At 38.5% G+C, this 20990-nt stretch overlaps 1 long non-coding RNA gene across 1 annotated transcript in view; it reads right to left on the minus strand.

Annotated features, from left to right (window-relative positions):
- Nucleotides 1-18751: 18751 nt before the first annotated feature.
- Nucleotides 18752-20990, minus strand: part of LOC119056320 (uncharacterized) — a 77663-nt gene continuing 75424 nt past the window's right edge. Inside the window, exon 5 of the long non-coding RNA XR_005083863.2 lies at nucleotides 18752-18884. This is a non-coding gene — a long non-coding RNA (uncharacterized LOC119056320). The remainder of the gene's footprint in view (nucleotides 18885-20990) is intronic.

Genomic DNA, 20990 nt, shown 5'->3' on the forward strand with positions numbered 1-20990 from the left:
CACCATTCCCCCCCTTTAGTTCATGAACATGTGTCTCAAGTTCTTTAGATTCTATATTTTCCCTACTATTCTTACCCTCCCCCTATATATTTTCTATCTACTGTCTATGCTACTTATTCTCTGTACCTTCTCCCCCCCTCTCCTTCTCCCACTCCCCTATTGCTAACCCTCCATGTGATCTTCATTTCTATGGTTCACTCCTGATCTAGCTGTCCTCTTAATTTGCTTTTGTTTTAGGTGTGGTTCTTAATAACTGTGAGTTTGCTGTCCTTTCACTGTTCATCTTTTTTATCTTCTTTTTCTTAGGTAAGTCCCTTTATCATTTAATAAGGGCTTGGTGATGATGAACTCCTTGAATTTAATCTTATCTGAGAAGCACTTTATCTGCCCTTCCATTCTAAATGAAAACTTTGCTGGATAGAGCAATCTTAGTTATAGGTCTTTGGTTTTCATCACTTGGAATACTTCTTTCCAGCCCCCTTCTTGCCCGTGAGGTCTCTTTTGAGAAATCCACTGACAGTCTGATGGGAACGCCTTTGTAGGTGACTATCCCCTTATCTCTTGCTGCTTCTAGGATTCTCTCCTTCATTTGAATCTTGGCTAATGTAATGATGATGTGCCTTGGTGTGTTCCTTCCTGGGTCCAACTTCTTTGGGACTCTCTGAGCTTCCTGGATTTCCTGGAAGTCTATTTCCTTTGCCAAAATGGGGAAGTTCTCTTTTATTATTTGTTCAAATAAGGTTTCCACTCATGACTGTTCCTCTTCCCCTTCTGGTACCCTATAATTCAGATGTTGGAGTATTTAAAGATGTCCTGAAAGTTCCTAAGCCTCTCCTCATTTTTTTAAATTATTGTTCCTTTATATTTTTCTATTTGGTCATTTTTTCCTTCCTTCTGGTCTGCTCCCTTGATTTGAGTCCCATTTTTCTTTCCAGTACTATTGGTTTCCTGTGCATTACCATTCATTTCAATTAGTTTAGCCTTCATATGTTCCTCTAATATGTGACTAAAATCAACCAGTTCTGTGAGAATCCTGATCACCAGTGTTTTGAACTGTGCATCTGAAAGTTTGGCTATTTCTTCATCGCTTAGATTTATTGGCTCTGGGGCTCTGAGTTGTTCTTGAGCCATGTTTTGATCTGTTTGTGCCTGTTACGTACAAGGAGAGGCACCTTAGTTGTTCACCATGGCAGGGCCACCCAGGTCGCTGGTTTGTGACACTGTATGTGGGGGCATGGTCAGAGAGGGAGTAATGGCGGTCCTCTCAGCTCACCCAGTCCGCCACATGGCTTGCCCTTGCCTGTTTATCTGAGCGCAAATGTGTGAGCCTGCCACCCTGTGCTGCTCGGGCCTGTGCGATCTGTCTTAATGCTCGCCTCTTCACTGGTTTATCTGCACGCAAATGCACAACCAACCACAGACAGCCAGCAGTGCTGTGTCTTCCCTGTGTCTGCCTATAGCTAGCCAGAACCTGGGATCCACGCCCTCGGCTGCCTGTGCACTGCCCAGGTCAGAGGATCTTTTTTACCCCACCTGCTCCACTGTTGGCTTCGCCCCTCTCACTGGTTTAGCTGAGCAGTTCGCTTTTTTCGGACTCCTTATTGTTTGATTTTCTGTGTGGTTTGGTTGCGTTTATTATTGTTAAAACTTTATTGTTTTTAGATTTGGTTCTGTGAGGAAGCAAAGTGTTTCCACCTATGCCTCCATCTTGGCAGAAGTACTAGTCTTCTCTTTTTTAATTGAATTTATTGTGATGACATTGGTTCACAAAAACCATATAGGTTTCAAGTGTACAACTCAATAAAACATCATTTGCACACTGCATCAAGGACCCACAGGGCAAAGGAAAGTTTCTTTCTATCTCCATTTACCCCTCCTTTGCCTACCTCCACCTATCCCCATCTCTAGTCTTTCCAATTTGCTTTAAAATATCTTTTGACAATAAAGAAAAATTCTTCATTTTATTAGTGTCCAAATAAACTAAAAGGTCTTAGTTTTATTAGTTCTTAGTTTTATTATCAGTCTTTCCTTATGAAGTTAGAATCATGGAGACCAATTAGAAGCCTGTTGAGTAGTGGTGGTTCAAGTGGGGAGAAGTGGATGGTTTCTGGATAATTTGAGGATAGAACTAAGTGAATTTGGTGGTTAAGTAGGTATGGGGAAGACATATGGGAAGGAAAATTCTGACTTTAAAGTTTAGCGCTTGATCAATTACAAGGATGAGTAACTTTTTGGAATAACAAATGCAGAAGAGCAGATTAAGAAAAGACAATTAAGAGTTTGGTTTTGGCCATACTAATTTTGAGATATTAGATATTTAAATGTAGGCAGATTACTTATGCAGATATGTGAGACAAAGTTCATGGAAATATTGAATTTAAACACAAACATTTAGAAGTTGACAGCATATCGAAGACATTTGAAAGAATGGAATCATTAAAAAATACACATATCTACACAGTTAATTAAATAGAGAACAGAGATTGCATCTCGGCCTTTTGGCTAAGATCAAGTGTAAATAGAACAAAGAAAAGGTTTAAGGACTGAGCCCTGGAAACTCCAGTGTTTAGTGATAGGGGCAAAGAGGAGAATTCAGCAGAGGAATCTGGAAAAGAAATGGCCAGCGAGGTATATGGAAACACCAAAAAAAAAAAAAAAGAAAAGCAGTGTTTCTTAACCCAAAGGGAGAAAATGTATCAAAAACAGAAAGTGATCAACTATGTCCAGACTACAGAACAAGACAAAGACTGAAAATTTCCATTGCATTTGACAATATGGAAATTACTGGAAATCTTGACAAGAGTAATTACAGTGAGTTTTAGTGAATGAAGTTTGAGTGGAGTGGTTTGAGAAATACTGTAAAGCTAGGAGATAAGTAAAGTATAGACAATTCTCTTGAAAAGTAATTTATTTTATTTTGTTTTTTAGTTTCAGGGGAATAGGGAAATTCTGCAGGAATTATATGGCATATGATGATGAAGGAGTTTTATCTTGCTTTATTTTTTGGTTGTGAAAAAATCATATATTATAATGATTATCATATAATATATATAAATCATATATTATCATATATCAATAGCATGTCTGCATGCTGATGGGAATGGTCCAGTAGAGAGAGAAAAATTGACAATGAGAAGTGATGTCCTTGAGTTGGTACTGTGAAAAGGGTTGGCCTAAAATAGAAATGTGGACAACTCATCTACTACAGCTGAAAATAAAAAAAAGCGTGTGGATTATAGAATCAGACATGTAAGTGTATTTACAGAGGGAGAATTTACTCTTACATTGTCACCTGCCTTTCTATATCTCAAATTTCATGATTATATCCCAGTATAATCATATACCTGATTGCATTAAATGATGGGGGGAAGATTTCTCAACATGATTCAGTAAATGAGAGACACATTTAGGACTAGAACCTTAATCTTCCAATGATTACATCTTTAATATTTAGTTCATTCATACATTTATTTTATAAACTGTTATTGAAACTCCTTGGCCAAGAACTCTTCTAGACACTGAAAATAATTAGTGAAAATATGATTTCTTTCTTTCAGAGTATATGACAGACATAAATTGTGTAATCAATTAATTAATTTTCATTGATGTAAGTTCTAGAAAATTAAGATCTGTTTGTGATAAGAACAATATACGGTAGATGACCTAAAGTAGGTGGGAAAATGTGAGTCATTGGTAATCTGAATTTGAAGGATAAATAAGATTCACGACTATGAATTAAAGTATAAGGAATGTGGGTAAGAACATTGCAGGAAGCACAAATGCCACAGGAAAACCTCAAAATATTAACAAAGTGCAGCAAGAGTGAGGAGAATAAGGAGGAGAGAAGTGTAAGTTGGAGAAACAGGCTAGGACCATATTATGTGGGGGAAATGGTTGAAGGTTCATATTTATCTGAAAGATATTAAGAAGAAATTAAGGAGGAGTTAAGCTATGGATCACCTAGAGCAGAACAAAAGGATCATGGATGGTCACATGAAGAAGAGACTGAAGAAAACAAATACATATGTAACGATACTGGCTGGAATATTATTAAAGTTGTTCATGTGTGAAATTATGGGAGCACAGACTAAACTGGAATGTGAGGACTAGGGAAAAAGAATGGATTTGAGAGAGATCCAGGAGTTTGGATTGATGGGATATGGCAGTAGGTGGTTGGTAAGAGAGAAGTGATACTTTTGAAGATAACTTCCAGGATTTGGGCTTAAATATACAGGTGGTAGATGGCGCCCCTACAAATAAGAGAAGGTTTTGGAGTCATTAAGTAATGAATCAATACTGAACAGGTAAAATTTGAGGTGTCATTGAGATTTGGAGGTAAAGATGATCAATATAATGCATCAAATACCTGCCAAATCCTATGTGGGTTTTGTGAATACAGAGATAAATATGAGCCTCTTTTTAACCCCCAAAAGTTCATAGTGTCCTGGTTGGCATAGCTCAGTGGATTGAGTGCAGGCCTGCAAACTAAAGGATCACAGTTTGATTCCCAGTCAGGGCACATGCCTGGGTTGCAGGCCAGTTCCCAGCAGGGAACATACAAGAGGCAATCATAGCTTGATATTTCTCTCCCTCTCTCCTTCCCTTCCCCTCTAAAGATAAATAAATAAATCTTTGTTAAAAAGTTTATACTTTAGCAACTTATACTCCCCCATTTTGCTATAGCACCTTTCTCATCCAAATTTGCTACCAGGTCTGAAAGTTAAACTTTGTCTAGGAATAGCTGGAAGGAAGAAAGAGAATATTCCAAGTTGATATCTGTTAAATTAGGCAACAGTCACTTGTAAAAAAAATTCAGAATGTGGTGTAAAATATGCTAATAACATTTATGCAAATGAAGGTTCACTGTAATAACTACAAGATCAAGGGGTAACTGCAAGTAATTTGGTAATGGGCTGTAATTACCCTTCCATCTGTAGCATGGGGGATAAGGGTGATACAGGAATCAAACACTGTTACTAAATACTTTCACATTTTATCAGTGCTTTCTCTTTATCATCATACTTGAGCATACTCAAAAGCCATCACAAAATGATCCAGTTAAATATCAGGTTAAAACAGTAGAGAAAATATTTCATTTTCACTTTTTTCTTTTCCTTTTCTTTAATTCTTATTTTTAACTGGGTGTAGTGTCTGACAGAGAAGAAGTCTTCCTGCAGGTATTAGTAACCAGGGTTATAATTCCTGGTCTGCCAAGAACTAGCTGTGGGACTTTAGTTTAAAGTTACTGACCTTCTTTGTCACTCAGTTCCCAATTCTTTAAGACAGGGATGTTAACATTTCTAATGATCTCTTCAAAAGGTGTCAGAAATGACTGCTTTTTATTTATTTGGAAATATTTAGGACAGTGTTTTCTTTGTTACTTTATATTTTGAAGTGTTTAAAAAATACAGAAAAGTAGCAGAACAAACAGTGAGCTCCACCCACACCCAGTGAATAATTTGGGAACAAGTTGGAGAGGTGTTGTCCTGTTACCCCTGAGTAAGTACTTCAGGATGTGTTTCTACCAGGCCCCTGTTATCCTATGTAGTAATAGTATGGCTATAAAAACTAGGAAATTACCACTGATACTATCTATTCTCTGCTGTCTAAGCCCCAGAATACATCTGATTTCTGCCAGTTGCCCCAGAGATATTCTCTGTAGCACAAAATTCAATCTAGGATCATGTGCTCCATTCAGTCCTCCTGCCCCTTCAGTCCCCTTTAATTTGGAACAGCTTCTCCATCTTCCCTTCACTTTCATAACCTCAATACTTTTGAAGATGAAAGCCAATTTAATAAAGTGTTTTATAAAATATCCCTCAATTTGGATTTGTATGATCTTTTCTCATAATTAGGTTCAAATTATGCATTTTGGGGGATAGAAATATGACAGAAATGATGTGTTCTTTTTATTGCATCTTTTCGAGTGGTACACAATTTTAATTTGAAACATTACTGGTGATGTTAATCTCTTGATTAAAGTAGTTTCTGCCAAGTTTATTTTTTACAGTGTTATTCCTTTTCTCTTTGAAGTAAATAAGTACTTTGTCGAGAGATATTTTAAGGTATATAAACATCACATTCACCCTCAAACATTTATCCACTAGTTTTGGCATCTATTTATTTTTTATTTGCCTGATTTAATTATTGCTCTGAGGGCTGAAGTAGTGTTTTAAAATTTTCATCATTTGTTTGAAATTTATTACTTGGCATGGTATTATAATGAGATGTTTTTCTTCTTCCCATTTGTTTACTCATTTAAGTTATATCAGTATAAACTCATGGATTTCTGTTTCTCTAAAGTGTTATTTTTACTTATTTCAATTACCTTAGATTTGGCTAGGAGTATTTCCTTGAAGACTGATCCTCCATTTTCAAAAAGCTGTTTACATGATTCTCTCAGTCCCCCTTTACTATTGGCACAATGAGGTGTTATAGGCTTATCTTATATGTCTCTTGCCCCAGCATTGGAATCAACCAATTTCCAAAGACCCTTCAATTCCTTTGAGTAGAGATGGTATTTTGAAGCCAAGATCTGGTGCACAAGTTGTGATTACTCTGGTTGAGGTTGTGATATACCACACAGATTCCAGCTGCTCCCAGACTGCTGCCCTGTGTAGTCTGTGGCTGTCAAATACTTTCAGGGACCCTTTCAACTAAGAAATCTACCTTGCCTGAGGTATGCTCATAATAAGTAACTTCTTATTACAGGTTTGGGCTTCTTGTTCCAAATCAGGAATGCTCTGAATTGCAGTTCTAATTCCTGATAGTCTTACGGGGTCACTTGAGGCCTTCATCAGATTTGCATACCAGCTTAACTTTTCTCTTTCCCCAGTACTGGTTCTCTTTCCTTTCCTTATAAGTGTAATTTTCCAAAGCATTTCTTACTGCACATTCTGTCTCAAAGTCTGCTTTGTGAAGAATATAACCTAGGAGATGATGCCCAGATCATCTCAATGGACAGAACTAAGAAATATATGTATACATTTACTTCTGCCTAGACTCTTAACTCTATATATTTCTCTATATATTGAACATCCTGAATGTGTTAGGGAGAAAATGCTCTCCCAACCAAAAACAATATCTGTACCTATGGAGACTTTGTTGGATTGGCTGTTCTTAAAATAGGGAAGGTAACCTGGGTTATCCCGTGGCCCATAGTAATAACAACAATCCTTGAAAATGGAAGAGGTGGGCAGAAGAAGGAAATCAGGAGGTGTGATTCGAAAAGGTCAGAGTGATGCAGTATAAAAGACTTGACTCACAGATGCTGGCTTTGAAAATGGGGTAAAAGGGCCCTAAGCCAAGGAACGTGGGTGACCTCTAGTAACCGAAAAGTCAGGGGGAGCAGTTCTCCCTTAGAGCCTCCAGAAAGGATTCTCATCCTGTCAATGCCTGAAGTTTTACTCATATATAAAGTAACAAATCTGTGTTTTTTCAAAGCCACTAAGGTCATGGTGCCTTGTCACAGCAACAACAGACAATGAATATAATGCACATACACTGATTCCACAATTTCCAATTCAAACCCCAGGATTTATTATTAGCTTTTCCTTTTTCATGTATGTGACTCTCTTTTCCAGCACTGAGAATCTTGGCTCCCCTTAGGCTCAATATAAATTCTTATTTCATCATCCCAAGTCCACTGGGACACTGCCTGGTGTGGCATCTTCCCCACTGGGGCTTTTCTCCTCTCCCTAGTCACCATCATTATCCCATACCAGTGTCTGCCTTGCATGGCCCCAACCGATGGCTCTGAAATGAAATTATCAAGAAAGGAAATATGGAAGGAAAGAAGGAAGGGAGGGCTAAGGAAGCAGCAAGCAAGGGAGAGAGGAGGCTGAGAGGAAAGAAGGCAGCCAAGGCAGGGTCCAGAGTCTATGCACAGAGTCTATGGGCGGACCGTGGGTTGTCATTGTATTACATACTTTATCCCTCACATTTTCTAAAATATCAGTCCTTTTGTTTGCTTGCCCATGGTTTAGATCCATAGTTTTCATCACTTTCTCAGAAAAAGAAACCTGAAACCTAGTAAGTTAAAAATCACTGAGCTTATAATTATTTAATCAGAAAGTACAATGATGATAACCTAGATGTTCTTAAAATTCAGGTACAAGCTTTGCAATAGTCTACGATACATCTTTAAAACACTCACAACACAACCATTCTTATCAGTAGTTGTTAAAATTTGATGTTCTTTATCTCAGTTTCATCTAAAATGCCAAGGATCAAAAAATACCTACAGGTACCTGAAACTCACATTTTAAAGAGAGTAAGTAGATCAGTTAGAATGAATGCTATAGGATTAAGAACTCAGTTTCCCAGCTAATGTTACCAATTTCTGCTTCTACGAGGATCCGGATTAAAGAGAGTTTGGAGGGTAAATTTACTGAAGAAAAATTTTAATGTCTGTGTACCTACTCTTCCCAATCCCTTCAACCCAAAACTATGGGTCAGCTGTAGAAAGAAGTTCTTGTTAATGGTCTTGAAAGTCCCCATGTAAGAAAAACACAGCTTTTAGTATCAGGCAGATGCAGATGACCATGGCACTGGGCACCAAGTCTGTGCTTTCACCTTTCTCCTCCTTCAATGAAGCCCACCTTAGAGGTGTCAGAAGCCAAGGTCTTCAAGTGGGAGAGGGGATGAAGGAAAAAGGACTTAGTTGACCACAATCCTCTTGTCCCACTACAGACATCTGGGATAAAAACTCTGGCAGCCTGCAGGGTGAGAAGCTCTAAGTTAGCTAAGAGGTGACAGCTTTGGGATTATTGCACTGAGCCCCAGACTTTAATCACAGAAACAAGATTATTTCTGAAGGTGAAAGTTACCAAAGGACTACTTTATATTCTTTAAAAAATATATAGGAAAAATATGTATGTGCTCCAAATTACATACAAGCAGTGAGGAATGTATGTGTTCATGTACTAAAATAGGCTGTGGAGAAAAAATAAGCTGCCTTCTGCTTATGTTTTGGGGTCAGCTCCTGTCAAAATGGCTCCTTTTAATCAAATATGATATTGAAAGAGTGGTAGATATTGATCAACTCATATTTTTCTATTGCCTAGTGGAAAAAAACCTTTAGATGCTTATGCATCCTATTTTTTTTTCCTCTTACACATGGGTGGGTATGTTAGCTTACCTTCAATTCTAGCATCTAGTTGTAACATTCTACAATCATAACAGCTATTACTCAAGAATATTTAAGGACCCTACAAGAAGAGGGTTTAAGTAAGTTGATGTTTTCAGAACTCTGAAGGCTAATTACATGTTTATCAATCCTGTGACATTTTAGTAAACTTATTTTGTTTTTCTAACCTGAAGATGACTGAAATACTTTTAAAGTTTGGGGAATTTATGGTTTTTCTTATTTAAACTTAGTTTCTCTCTAATGGCCAAGGCCAATGAATGTACTACCCCCTTCTACCTGCCTCCCCAACCATAAGTTAACTTTTATATCATGGAAATTAAGTGATTTGGGGGAGAAAGAACAAATGAAATAAATATTCTGGAAGTCATAAAAGATCATAAATTCTTTTCAAGAATTATTTCAATAGCTTCTCTGCCCTTAAGCTCAGTAGTCTTAAATGTGATTCAAGATATAAAATCTAGTAATTAAATAAATAAATATTTATGGAAAATCTATGTTAAGCAAGGTCCTGAGCAGGAAACTCAGTAAGAACTTCCTTAATTGAAATTATTATCTTTATCATCTTCAGTAATTCCATAGACTTTGTCATCATGTTTTATTCATAGGCTGACAACTCTTGTTCTGACTAACCATTTCTAGGTATTACATATTATGTCCGATCCATTGCTGCACATGGCTATTTATTATGTGCAGTTAACTATGAGTAGGCTTGTCCTTGTGAATGTGTATCTTTGTGTATGTGTACATGTATGTACACATACATGCAATACATATATACACATGAATTATACTGTCTATAGCATGAAAAAGAACATGGGTAAAGGAGTTTTGAAATAGGCTTTATTTTACAAGTGGGTGGTTAAAGGAGAATTTGCATTTAGAACATTATTTAGAAGCACAGTGACAGAGATTCCTGGGATTTGCCTGGGATTACTCTCATCGATGTCTGCTCACCAGCTTTATGAACCAGCACAAGTCATTTCTCTTTTCAGCCCCACTGTTCTCATCTGAAAAATGTGAAATATAACCTGCTTCATTGAGTGTTATGAGTTATTAAATGAGAGTATATACAAGCACTTAACCTAGTGTCTGGCAAATAGTTTGTGCTCAATAAATGGTACCTTTTTAGTGCTTGCTGGGTACTCGGATGATGACAGCCTTACACAGTAGCATGAAGCCATTTGCTATGATCATTTTCTTTCCAGAGGAAGAAACTTACACTGAGGAATTTTAGATGATTGTCTGCATTTATATAGCTAGCAAGTGACAGGATCCTGAAGTTAGCCCCATCTGTAGCCACCATATCCTTCTAGCTCCTCGGGCTCCCTGATGCACAGGTGCTCTCACACACATAAGCACAGGTGAGCTTAAATATTCCATCATTACATCTTAGAACCAGGGGATCCTGGAACTGCAGATCTGGAATAAATCATCAATGGTTGTATTGGAAATATGATTCTAAATCCTTCACATTCAGGAAGACTGATAGGTGCAAGCAACTTTGGCATATATTTTGTGTTTCAGTTCTGAGCTTCCCCACTATATCTGCAAGTAAAAAGAGCATACTCTATTAATGCCACTGTACAGAAGAGAAAAAATAAGGATTCAGAATTTTCCTCGGCTCTTTTTGGTTCTCAACAGAGTAACCTGCTGAAGACCACACATCTGGTAAGTGATAAAACTCTGACTCCAACTCAGCCCTTCTAGTTTCAAGTGCAATGCCCTAGGATGCACATTTTTTTTTATCACATGGATTAAATGCCTCCCATTTATTGACAGCTTCAGAATCTGCTCTACCCTCATTTAGGGTTTTAGGTGCCTCAAGCAATTGAAGCTTTGAAACACACTTTAGAGGTATGTATTATCATGCCACAATTTTCCTGATAAGTAAAAAATAAAGATCTGGAGAATTAAAGTAAATTACTCAATCTTATCAGAAAAAGGTTTAGAAGAAGGCATATGAGCACAGGTCATCACACTATAGAAGTTACTTCTCTAACACTCTGCCCCAAGGCCTGAAGACACAGAGACTAGAGAACTGCATCGTGGGAGATTTTCATATTTATACCCCACTGAAACGATTGCTGCTTCATTTATGAATTGTTCTGAGACTTAAGTATGTTGTTTAAGGTCACACAGCACTTAGTAGATCCCTTCTCCAGTCTATTCAGATTGAAACCATCATCTAATGGGCATAATAACTGAATTTAACTTTCATGAAAAAATGCAATGTATTTATCTCCCTGTCACTGAATACTTTCCTTCATATACTCAGAGAGGATTCAGAGCAGTGGAAATATTTTTTTTAAGAATGGTGTTACAAGACTTCTGGCCAAGATGGAGGCATAGGTAGACAAACTGTGCCTCCTCACAAAACCAAAATAAGAACAACAATTTAGAAACAAAAAAACCCCAGTACCAACAGAAAATTGAACTGTATGGAAGTCTGACAACCAAGAAGTTAAAGTAGACATATTCACCCAGACTGGTAGGAGGGGCAGAGTTGGGCAGCAGGGCAGAGAGTGGTCTCAGCAAAGTGGTGGCTAGCAGACCCCTGGGCGCACAAGGTGGCAGTGGGCAGACCCAGTGAGGCAGTGGACTGTGGATGAGATGGTGCACAAAATGGCTGGCAGACCGGGTGGTCCCACATTCCCACACAAATAAACCAGGTGAAACTGGGGAGTGAGACAGATTGCACAACCCAGGGTGCCAGTGTGGGGAAATAAATCCTCAAAACACCAAGTGAAAACACCTGTGGGGGTTGAGGTGCTGGGAGAAACTCCCAGCCTCACAGCCATTGAAGAGACCCACAGGGATTTAGAACAGGGTCTTAGAACAAACACAAGCCCACCCACTCGGGAATCAGCACCAGAAAGGCCCAGTTTGCTTGGGGGAAGCGGGGGAAGTGACTGAAATCCAGCAGAGAGCAGAGCAAGTGTCAGTGTTCCCTCTTGGACCTTTGCCCCACATATAGCATCACAACCCAGTGACTGGGTTGCCCTGCCCTGGTAAACACCTAAGGCTCTGCCCCTTATACATAACAGGTGCATCAAGACAAAAAAAAAAATGGCCCAAATGAAAGAACAGATCAAAGCTCCAGAACAAATACAACTCAGTGATGAAGAGATAGCCAACCTATCAGATGCACAGTTCAAAACACTGGTAATCAGGATGCTCACAAAATTGGTTGTATTTGGTCACAAATTAGATGAAAAAATGAAGGCTATGCTAAGTGAAATAAAGGAAAATGTACAGGGAACCAATAGTTCAGGGAAGAAAACTAGAACTCAAATTAATAGAGCGGACCAAAAGGAAGAAAGGAACATCCAACCAGAAAAGAATGAAGAAAAAAATTCAAAGAAATGAGGAGAGGCTTAGGAACCTCCAGGACATCTTTAAACATTCCAACAACCAAATTATAGAGATACCAGAACGCAAAGAGGAAGAGCAAGAAGTGCAAAACTTATCTGAACAAATAATAAAGGAGAACTTCCCCATTCCGGCAAAGGAAATAGACTTCCAGAAAGTCCAGGAAGCTCAGAGAGTCCCAAAGAAGTTGGACCCAAGGAGGAACAAACCAAGGTACATCATAAGTACATTACCCAAGATGAAACATAAGGATAAAATCTTAAAAGCAGCAAGAGAAAAGGAGACAGTTATCTACAAAGAAGTGCCTATAAGACTGTCATCTGATTTCTCAAAAGAGATTTTATAGGCAAGAAGGGGCTGGAGAGAAGTATTCCAAGTCATGAAAGGCAAGGACCTACATCCAAGATTGCTCTATCCAGCAAAGCTTTCATTTAGAATGGAAGGGCAGATAAAGTACTTCCCAGATAAGGCCAAGTTAAAGGAGTTCATCATCACTAAGCCCTTATTATATGAAATCTTAAAGGGACTTACCTAAGAAAAAGAAGATAAAAAGCATGTACAGTAAAATGACAGCAAACTCATAATTATTAACAACCACACCTAAAGCAAAAACAAAAATAAACTAAGCAAACAACTAGAACAGGAACAGAAACACAGAAATAGAGATCCCATGGAGGGTTGGCAACAGGGGAGTGGGAGGAGAAGAGAGAGGGAAAAGGTACAGAGAATAAGTAGCCTAGATGGTAGGTAGAAATACACAGGGGGAGGGTAAGAATAGTACGAGAAATGTAGAAACTAAAGAACTTATATGTATGACACAGGGACATGAGCTAAATAAAGGGAGGGAATGTGGGTTGGAGGGGGTGTGCAGAGTGGAAGGGAATGAAGGGGAAAATGGGACAAATATAATAACATAATGAATAAAATATATTTTAAAAATTTAAAAAAGAATGGTGTTACAAATGCCTAAAGTTTTAGTTTTCTTATTCTCTAGACTTGTGGCCACTAGCTGAACTTTAAAGAAACAGGAATAACTTCCTGTAGAACCTTTCTGGAAGGTCGTCTTAAAGGGACAAATGGAGAGGAAGACATTGCTTTTAAAATCCACTTACCCTTAAGTCCGCTGGCTGTCCCTGTCAATAGATTTATAAGGTTTTGTTTTTAGAGAATGATGTAGACCTATATGTAAGTGCAGGAAGATTTGTTTAAGGATTTTTGATAAGTGGAGACATAGGCTACTGGAAAGTATGCATGTGTATTAAGGAATGCAATAAATGTTTTCTGAGCAATGATTAAATGGCTAGCATAGTGTTGACAGGATCAAAACTGTTGTCACCAGTACTTTGTGGCACTTTGTTTTATATACACGCCATGAGAGGGAGTTATAAAAGGCTGCTTATATAGCAGTATATAACATATAAAAGTATGGGTTTATGGGGAGCAATTTTTACCTTAATTCTCTATGTCAGAATTTTTTATATTTTTTTATTTATTATTATTTTTAAATTTTTATTTACTTATCTTTAGAAGGGAAGGGAAGGAGAGAGAAGGAGAGAAATATCAATGTATGGTTGCTTCTTGTGTGTGTCCCCTGCTGGGAACTGGCCTGCAACCCAGGCATGTGCCCTGACTGGGAATTGAACCACAATCTTTTGGTTGGCAGGCCTGCACTCGATCCACTGAGCTAAACCAGCCAGGGCAGAATTTTCTATATTTTAAAATATTCACACATATTGTTTTGATAATTAGAAAAGACAGATTTGTATGGAGAAAAGTTGAAAGAACAGCTCACTGCCACATGGACCTTTCACCATGATGGCTCTGTTCTGACAAGGTTGGAAGAGAAGGCAAGGAATAGAAATGCCACTGATGATCAAATTTCCCAAGAAGTGAAAAGATAGAGGCCCCTCCAGCTTCTACTGTGCAGGGGTCATTATATAGGTACAGAGAGAAGGTCCAGAAAAGGGGATATTCACTGCTACTCACTAGCAGGGAATTTTTCTGAGACAGGGAAGTTCTCTGATTCAGAGAAGCAGCTGCATTAATTACAGCTAATAAAGTTCTCAGAAAGAGCCCAGAGGAGGGCTGTGTCAACAACTGTCTGCAGAGCTCCAAGTCACTTCATTATGCTGAGCGTTAATCAGAGCTGAGGTCTGTTCATCTGGCCTCTCCTTTCGGAGGCGATCCCTGCTGTGGAATATTGGACACATTATCCCCATGGGTGGGGCTATCACCAAAACTCCAGTGGTTCTCACCTCTGTTGTAAAATCATTTGGAGGAAGATTTTTAGAAACCATCAAACTTGAGTAAAACATGTTCTTAATCCAGTTATTCTGCTTTGGTTTAAGCCTGAGTACAAGCATATTTTAAAGGCTCACTAGGTGACTTTAAACATAGAACCAATATTGAGAACCACTGACTGGCTTTAGAGAAAGAACACCTGCATTCTTGTCTTATCTTCAGTCCTCAGTGGTTGGGTAGCTTTGGGCATAATATTTAATCTTTCTGAGTTATCACTGGGAAAACAAAATAGAGATAAAACTATCCATTTTACCATACCATACGCAGTTGATGTGAGCATTACATGAGATAATGTGTATAAAAGTACTTCGTAAACTGCTAGATAAATAATAATATTTCATATGTTTACTAAGCTTCTCCCCACCTGCCACTAAAATATGTCACTTTATTCAAGGTCAAGATACTAAAGCATTTTTTCTCAGTCTGTGGAATGTGAACTGTCTGCATCAAAATCACCTGGGCCACTTGTGAAAAATACAGTGTAAAACTGAAATAGAATGTCTGGAAATGGGGTCCAAGTCTGCATTTTAAACAGGAAGTCCATCCAGTGTGTTGTTGAATAGGAGTGAGAACCAGTGCTAAGTTCTTGCACGCAGGAGAAGTAGACTATAGTAATTCTCTGACAAAGGGCAAAGATTGGCAGCCCTTCAAATGTAGCAGCCCTACCAGCATTTGTCTAATATTAGTAACAGAAGCAGATCAGAAGAAGTAAAATCTCCCTCTTGGCCTTTGACCATGTTAGAATGGATTCCCTCAGTGCCCTGCTGACTTTCTGGGGTGCGTCTTGTGAAAAGGATTTATGCCATCACTGTGTGACCTAACACTAAGGAGTAGCTTGCTGTTGCTGAAACATAACATGAGTTCAATGCATGGTGTTTGTTGCCTTTACATCACTTCCCTGTTATACTAAAGGTGCACCTTGCAGGCCTTTGTGAGTGGGTGGCTCTGCCCACTTTGCTTTTAGAGGTCTCTAACTCCATGGACCAATCCGTCACCTTGTCCAGCAATAACACTTTTTCATGTCTAGTCTTACTGTTTCTTCTACTTAAGAGAAACATCTACACTTGAGATCTTCCTTAGGAAATAGGTAATTCTTAAATGTGGTATCCTGCCTCCAGAAGCACAAACCATCCTCCAGAGGGAAAGCTTAAGATATTTGTTTCTAGCAGGTCTGATTCCTACTTCCCTTGGAGCAATGGTCTGGTACACAGGAAGCTTCAGGGGCACAGGGACCATACACTTGCAGAAACATGTGTCAAGTGTGCCACACTGGAGAAGCAAAAAGCACCAGGATGGGTAGCTGAAGATTTGGCATCAGGTCCTTGCACCTGTCATTCATGAACCGAGTCACATCACCTCTCTGAGCTTCAGTTTATAAATCTACAAAATAGAGAGAGCACATTTTTTCAAGCTTTTCTCAGGAAACAAAAAGATTGGGTGAGATGACAATGAAAAAATGATAGGATAATGCTTGGGAAAACACTAACTCTTGTTCTACAATTTACATGATTTCAGGCAATGGTGTGATAACTGATCATCCCTCAAATAATCAATATTCTCCTCCCCAAATAGCACCTTGTCGAAGGACTCAATAATCCCTGAAATTTCTTTACACAAAATAAAAATCTCATCCTGCGATGAGCTGAAGTCACAGTTTTGAGTACAAATGACTTGCAGAGCCTCCCATCTCAAGGAGATAGAATGTCACAAAGCATAACAGCCAATGTGTTCCTCCGCCCCTCCAGGGAGAACACAGAGGTGCCAAGGTCCTGACACAGAGCTGATGAAGGAGGCAGGGAGGAGGTCAGAGAGGTGGGGAGGGTCACGATTCCTGAGTAAAAGCATGCTAAGGATGTTCTTTCCTACAAATCAGTTTAAAAATCAAGTATAACCTTCCCTTTCATAACCTCCTCTCACTTGTGAGGAACAGAACTATGGCACAGGACCTGAGCAAGGCTTGCATGGGACAGATAGGACATTGAGTGTAGCAGAGCGGATTAGTGGCAGGTCAGCCCTTTTCACAAGGATAAGCTATTTTCTTGATAAAAGTATGCTGCCTGACAGGCAGGGGCAGGCAACACTAATTCACAGGCTTTTAGTGTCTGACAGACACTTCACATTCAATAACTTGCTCTTTGCTTGCACCAAGCCATTAAACCAGTCGCAGGAAGCCTGGGCCTCCAAAGAGGGCAAGATGCCCTTGGTCCGGGTTGAGGGGAAGAAGAGAAAAGGCAGGATGGAGAGATATTGAGATCTACTCTTATAACAATAAAAACGGAATTAAAACTAGCCCACGACCAGTGCTACTTAACCCTGGAAATGTCTTACAAACTCACCTGATCTGGGTGTCCACATTACAGGCTTGCAGATGGTCAGAGGCAGAAAAACACAAAAAGAGAACCTAGTTTACTCCCCTTCTTTACAAAGTTTTAGCGGTACAAATATATTTACATATCAACAAATTAGTTATCGATATGTTCAGAGTGGAGATGATGGTATAGGAATATTTTTTGAAATACATCATTTAGCAGATCTGAAATGTCTACAAAGTAATTAATTTATTGTGCTATATTTTGAATGTACCTTGTAATTTTTAAGTACAAAAAGTGAAGTAGTTTACTTAGCCCTGTCAAGGAGAGGCAAAATAAAATGTATGTAGAGTAATAATACTAGCATTTTGCTGGTGTAATAATGCTAGTACGTTACAATACAAGCATTGTACTAAGGGCCTCCTGTGGATTATCTTATTTAGCCTTCACAAGAGCTACATAAAACTGGGTGATTTCTTTTTCTGTTTTGCAGAAAATAAAACCAAGGCTTAGTAATGTTGATGCACCTGTTTATGACCCTATAGTTAGTGGGAGACAGAGTTGGTATCCAAACTCAATGAAAAGGCTCTCAGTAATCTTGTAGATGTTTTCAAGACCCTAAAAAATGCAGCCACATGCCATCACTGTGAACATACAACTTGGGGGCCAAAGCGTCAGGTAGATTATGGGCTTTGCCATGTACTAGGTATGAAACTTTGGGCAAGTTATCTAAGCTCTTTGCCTTAGTTTCCTCGTTTGTCAAATGGAGCTACTATTGACACCTGCGTCTGAGGGTTGTTCTAAGAAGAGAATAATCATGGAAAGAATGTGGAACAGTATCTGTTATACATAGTTTAGGTTTTATGCATGTACACTGGTCTTAGTACTAAATGGAAAATCTGAAATTTTAAAAAGTGAAATATAATCTAGAATCTGGGCCTATTCCTTATGATTCAATAAATATTTGTGAACCTACTGTAAACCAGGCATTGCGGTGCCTGCTGAGGCAAATAATAATTTTTAAAAATTCTAATATGGCCCCAGATAACAAAAGTATAAGTCCAATCATAAGTAAATGAAGCCTATCCAGCTGTCCAAAACCATTATAATAATTTCATGGCTACTTTGCAGATGAGTAAATTGAGGCCTAAGAGACATACTTGGCAAAGTTTACAGAAATAATGAGGGACTGAATCAGAATTAAAATCTTTGTCCTTATTTTTCTGATTCTAAAAGTCTGTGTTCTCATCTGCTCCATTATCCTGCATCATAAATGTGTTTTCAATTAGGACACACAGAAAAGGAAAGGGGAGGGGAGGGGAGGGGAGGGGAGGGGAGGGGAGGGAGGGAGGGGAGGGGAGGGGAGGGGAGGGGAGGGGAGGGGAGGGGAGGGGGAAAAAAAAAGGAAAAGAAAAGAAAAAATAACTAGCGGCCAGGATGATGCAGCAAACCAGATTTTTGAGCTTCAGTTCAAAGCACTTTTAATCCAACTGATGGGTAAGGGATATAAAAGTACTAAAAATTATAAAAACACCTCCAGGATTATGAAAGCTATCTGGGTATCATCACTGATCTACAGTTAGAGCTGATTAAGTCAAACTAAGAAACTTTACCTGTAGCCTGTACATCCATTCCGTCTGCCCTGTACCTCCTTCCACAACCAGGGAGCACAATGCTGACGATGTTAACAATGTAGAAAGTCAGTGTGACTCTGTATCACACCCTATACAAGGATGACCTCTAGGTGGATGGCATTCCTAATTGGGAAGGATAAAGTAATAAAAGTTCAAAACGTGTATATCTTTATGACTTTAAGGAAAAATTTCCAAAATTAAAACCTAAAATCATAAACCATAAAGAAAACATTGATGGATTTTAATACATCAAAATTAAATATAATTGTTTAACCAAAAATAGCATAGACAAAGTGAACAGACAGGTGCTAAACTCAGAGAAGATAATTGCCAAATTAATAACTGACAAAGAATTAATTAGAATTCCCACAAAAGAGCAGGGAAAGGCTATGAAACTCAAAAGAAAAAGGCACTAATTACTTGAATAGCACATGAGGAAAAAATGGAAAGACTACTTTCTTGGAAAAGATGCTCCACCCCCATACTGGTCAGAATAATGTAAATTATAACAGTAATAAGACAGGATTTTACACAATCAGAATGGCAATAATTATACAAAGTGATCCCATATGCTTATGAGTATAAGTCAAAATGGAAACCGTCATGAACTGATGACAGGACAGCATAATAAGTCATTTTGGAGAAAAAGGTCATGTTCCATGTGCCCCATTAGTTTGTCCATACTCTAAAATGCACCAATTGTGCAGCCGTAAAGCTTTTATAAGTACACAAAGAGCTATGTATTCCATTGTACACTGCCTCTTTCACATTTGGGAGTAGAAAGTTGGGTACGATCTATGGTCTATTAATAAGAAAGCAAATTAATTAAATAAAACAAATATCTAAGATTTATACTATGCAGTGTATTATGCAATGAAATACACATATAATAGATGTAGTTTGTTCCCCAAAATAAGGGAAAAAGTGAAAACAATATTTAAAGCATAATATGATTTGCCTTAATTTAAATGTCATGTAGCCACTCTGCAAACCATATATTTGTTTCAGAATTGCATATAGGTAAATAAATATATGAAAGTATATTGGAAGGAAATGCTTGAATAGAAAATTTATGGGTCCCCCATCAGAAGAGGGAAATACGATTATAATTGTAAAATGCAGGGGAAATAATAATATACATGATGAATGTATACCATAAATATTAGAGTGGCTGTGGCTACCTGAAGTAAAGAGAAAAATAATAAAGGAGTCATATATAACGTTTTAGCATTTGTTGAGCACTTACTATATGCCAGACTTTGCACTGTGCCATTTCCATTAATTACCACATGAAACTGTCACGAAACATTTCAGAGTGAGTATTACATAGCTATTTTACAAAGGAGGAAATTGAAGCACCAGAACCCAAAATTGCCAAAGGTTACAAGGATAATGAGGGGCCGATCCAGAACCAATACCTAGGTCACTATTTGTGTGAGTCCATGTTCTGTGTTCTCATCTCCATGGTCCCACCTCATGCTAATTTCAAAAGAGAACCTTATGTGGAAGTACAGAGAAGAGGCCAGAGAAGTCCCATAAAAGCTTCTCTCAGCCTAGAGAAGTTTAGTTTTGAATTTCCAAGTATAAGCCATTGGGGAGAATCTTAGGCAGCACAACAAAAGCTAACCTGGATTGTGCTGTGCTCTGCTTTGCATACAGACGGGGTGGGTGGGGCTGAGCCCTCCAGCCCCTGGCAGGATGTTTGACTCACAGTAGATACCTAGATACCCGGTGATTGTTCTCCAAATGAGAAAATGTCTCAATTAAGAGATAGGCTTAAATTGAGTCTGAAGTGGCGTGTAAAGTACCTCAAGTTTACAACAAAGGGCATGTCTAGACAGAGAAGATTTGAATCAGAAACTAAATTAATGGTTTTGTCACAGTTGGTGGAATCACAAAGGGTTTAATTTATTTGTACATTTCAGGAACCGTTATAAGCAAGTGTCAGGACAGAATCAGTAGAGAAGTTAGTTGTGGTTTCATCAATGAATAGAATTCAAGACCACAGGTCAAAGGGCAGGGCTGATGTTCCACCAGCTCCGTGGACAGTGCAGTGGGTCTTACTGAGAACAAACCTTTTGTCAGCTGTGTTATTTATTACATATTACAGCTGGTGGTCTGATCACCAGCGCCATCCCTGGACACTAAAGAACCTGTGTATTTTGGGGTTAGATCCTGTTCTTCAGTATAGGTGTTTGCATCCTTCTAAGGATACACAGCCTGAGTTAC

The sequence above is a fragment of the Artibeus jamaicensis genome, unplaced genomic scaffold (assembly GCF_021234435.1).
Source record: "Artibeus jamaicensis isolate MK-2021 breed Jamaican fruit bat unplaced genomic scaffold, CSHL_Jam_final scaffold_1964, whole genome shotgun sequence".
Lineage (NCBI taxonomy): Eukaryota > Metazoa > Chordata > Mammalia > Chiroptera > Phyllostomidae > Artibeus > Artibeus jamaicensis.